At 45.9% G+C, this 4,077-nt stretch overlaps 1 pseudogene; it reads left to right on the forward strand.

Annotated features, from left to right (window-relative positions):
* Nucleotides 1–2,399: 2,399 nt before the first annotated feature.
* LOC139279902 (U2 spliceosomal RNA) lies at nt 2,400–2,630 on the forward strand (annotated as a pseudogene).
* Nucleotides 2,631–4,077: the final 1,447 nt, after the last annotated feature.

Raw genomic sequence — 4,077 nt, forward strand, 5'->3', positions numbered from 1 at the left:
TGCAGTGCGGGCAGGCACAGCAGGAGGGGCGAAGAAACGCAAGAGTTTGTAGATGGAAGTGGCCGGGGCCCAGGAGAGGCGTGAGTCTGGGGCCCAGAAGGGGCAAGGGCCCAGGGGCAGCACGGGCCCAGCCCACACTGCGATATGTGTGCGCACTAGGTCCGTGCAGCAGAGCTGGTCTCCAGTCGTTTTGGGTAATCCTTGCCGCTGGACCAAGGCCTAGCTCTGTCAAGCCCGTGTGGTGGCTGGTGTGCAATGGCCACCACACGTTAAAAATATCCACATGCAGGCATCTTCCACCCTTCAGGATGTAGTTCGGGATCTGGAATATTAAGTCCTTAATTGAAACACCTGTGAACTCATCCCTTTTTGGCGTGGAAGCAAGTGATCCTCGCTTCGAGGGACTGCCTATGATGATAAGATGGTGGAATGGTTTTGGGGAGTCAGGAGGTGAGACAGTCACTGTAGAATACCCAGCCTCTGACCTGCTCTTGTTGCCACAGTATTTATGTGGCTGGTCCAGTTAAGTTTCTGGTCAATGGTGACCCCCAGGATGTTGATGGTGGGGGATTCAGCGATGGTAATGCCATTGAATATTGTTGTAGGGCATTAGGCACCTGCTGAATATATATATACATGTATGTGTTTAAAATGGTAGCCAAATATAAAATGGCTGTCAGAGGGCCGTAATACCTGGTATTTCATCAGCTTTTTTCCTATAACTCACAGATGCCACCTGACGTTTAACAATCTTCGTTTTACTGATATGTTTGTAGAATGCTCTTTGTATTTCTTCAACCTGGGACTGAGCGATGAATTGCAGCAGCCCCGGCAACCATGTTGTACTTCAAACAAAATATTTATTTTCAGCTACAAAATTCAACATATAATTCTGAAACCTGGCATCTGACTGTGCGAGGTTGGAATAAGAACGAAACAGTCAGTAACAAGTCATCAGGGTCAATCCCAGCCACCCACCACCTCCCCATTTCCCAAACCATCCCCACCCACCTTCTCACCATATCGCTCAACCTCACCTACCTATCTTTTAACCATATTCCTCAAACCACCCCCCACCAACCTTCTCACTACATCTCTCAAACTTTCTCACCATATCCCTCAACCTCACCTACCTACCTTTTAACCATATTTGCAGGACATTTGGAAAAGTATAATTCGGTCAGGCAGAGTCAGCATGGATTTATGAAGGGGAAGGCATGTTTGACAAATTTGCTGGAGTTCTTTGAGGATGTAACGAACAGGGTGGATAAAGGGGAACCAGTAGATGTATTTGGACGTCCAGAAGGCATTTGATAAGGTGCCACATAAAATGTTACGGCACAAGATAAAAGTTCACGGGGTTGGGGATAATATAGTAGCATGGATAGAGGATTGGCTAACGAACAGAGAACAGAGAGTCGGGACAAATACTTCATTCACTGGTTGGCAACCAGTAACTAGTGGGATGCCACAGGGATCAGTGCTGGGACCCCAACTATTTACAATCTATATTAACGACTTGGAAGAAGGGACTGAGTGTAACGTAGCCAAGTTTGCTGATGATACAAAGATGGGAGGAAAAGCAATGTGTGAGGAGGACACAAAAAATCTGCAAAAGGACATAGACAGGCTAAGTGAGTGGTCAAAAATTTGACAGATGGAGTATAATGTTGGAAAGTCTGCGGCAGAAAAATTCAAAGATCAAGTTATTATTTAAATGGAGAAAGATTGCAAAGTGCCGCAGTACAGCGGGACCTGGGGGTACTTGTGTATGAAACACAAAAGGATAGTGTTATGTCATAGAAATATAGAAACATAGAAAATAGGTGCAGGAGTAGGCCATTCAGCCCTTCGAGCCTGCACCACCATTCAATAAGATCATGGCTGATCATTCCCTTAGTACCCATTTCCTGATTTCTCTCCATACCCCTTGATCCCTTTAGCCGTAAGGGCCATATCCAACTCCCCCTTGAATATATCCAATGAACTGGCATCAACAACTCTCTGCGGTAGGGCATTCCACAGGTTAACAACTCTCTGAGTTAAGACATTCCTCCTCATCTCAGTCCTAAATGGCCTACCCCTTATCCTAAGACTGTGTCCCCTGGTTCTGGACTTCCCCAACATCGGGAACATTCTTCCCGCATCTAACCTGTCCAGTCCCATCAGAATCTTATATGTTTCTATGAGATCCCCTCTCATCCTTCTAAACTCCAGTGTATAAAGGCCCAGTTGATCCAGTCTCTCCTCATATGTCAGTCCAGCCATCTGGTGAATCTTCGCCGCACTCTCAATAACAAGAATGTCCTTCCTCAGATAAGGAGACCAAAACTGAACACAGTATTCCAGGTGAGGCCTCACCAAGGCCCTGTACAACTGCAGTAAGACCTCCCTGCTCCTATACTTCTCGGCCTTTTGGCTAAGATCTGCATAACTAACCTGACCAGCCACCATGACCTCCGGGTGGTTTCTCCCTGGTCAGGAAGGTATATGCTTACATTTTTGTAAACAGGAGGTGGGTGGGATGGCTTGACCCATCCACCTCCACGGAGGTGTGTGGGGGACCTGACCCATCCACCTCCATGGCACGAACCTGGTATTGCAGTACTTCCAGGAACGGTGCAGTGGCTCTAGGCCTTTTGGCTAAGAGCATTGGCGCAGAGTGATCCTTGACTGGTGCAGGGTGACCTCTGGCGTTTGTGACTTGACAAAGAATTGGAAACGATTGGCTACGAATTTATTAAAAAAAAAAAAAGACCTCCCTGCTCCTATACTCAAATCCCCTAGCTATGAAGGCCAACATACCATTTGCCTTCTTCACCACCTGCTGTACCTGCATGCCAACTTTCAATGACTGATGAACCATGACACCCAGGTCTCGTTGCACCTCCCCTTTTCCTAATCTGCCACCATTCAAGATAATATTCTGCCTTCGTGTTTTTGTCCCCAAAGTGGATAACCTCACATTTATCCACATTATACTGCATCTGCTATGTATTTTCCCACTCACCTAACCTGTCCAAGTCACCCTGCAGCCTCTTAGCGTCCTCCTCACAGCTCACACAGCCACCCAGTTTAGTGTCATCTGCAAACTTGGAGATATTACACTCAATTCCTTCATCTAAATCATTAATGTGTATTGTAAAGAGCTGGAGTCCCAGCACTGAGCCCTGCGGCACCCCACTAGTCATTGCCTGCTATTTTGAAAAGGACCCGTTTATCCCGACTCTCTGCTTCCTGTCTGCCAACCAGTTCTCTATCCACGTCAGTACATTACCCCCAATAACATGTGCTTTAATTTTGCACACCAATCTTTTGTGTGGGACCTTGTCAAAGGCCTTTTGAAAGTCCAAATACACCATATCCACTGGTTCTCCCTTGTCCACTCTACTAGTTACATCCTGAAAAAATTCCACAAGATTTGTCAAGCATGATTTCCCTTTCATAAATCCATGTTGACTTGGACCGATCCTGTCACTGCTTTCCAAATGCGCAGCTATTTCATCTTTAATAATTGATTCCAACATTTTCCCCACTATGATGTCAGGCTAACCGGTCTATAAGATCGTGTTTTCTCTCTCCCTCCTTTTTTAAAAAGTGGTGTTACATTAGCTACTCTCCAGTCCATAGGAACTGATCCAGAATCGATAGACTGTTGGAAAATGATCACCAATGCATCCACTATTTCTAGGACCACTTCCTGAAGTACTCTGGGATGCAGACTATCAGGCCCCGGGGATTTATCGGCCTTTAATCCCATCAATTTCCCGAACACAATTTCTCGCCTAATAAGGATATCCTTCAGTTCCTCCTTCTCACAAGACCCTCGGTCCCCTAGTACCTCCGGAAGGTTATTTGTGTCTTCCTTCGTGAAGACAGAACCAAAGTATTTGTTCAATTGATCTGCCATTTCTTTGTTCCCCGTTATAAATTCACCCGAATCCGACTGCAAGGGACCTACGTTTGTCTTCACTAATCTTTTTCTCTTCACATATCTATAGAAGCTTTTGCAGTCAGTCTTTATGTTCTCATACTCTATTTCCCCCCTCCTAATTAAACCCTTTGTCCTCCTCTGCT

The sequence above is a fragment of the Pristiophorus japonicus genome, chromosome 1 (genome assembly GCF_044704955.1).
Source record: "Pristiophorus japonicus isolate sPriJap1 chromosome 1, sPriJap1.hap1, whole genome shotgun sequence".
NCBI classification, from domain to species: Eukaryota; Metazoa; Chordata; class Chondrichthyes; family Pristiophoridae; genus Pristiophorus; species Pristiophorus japonicus.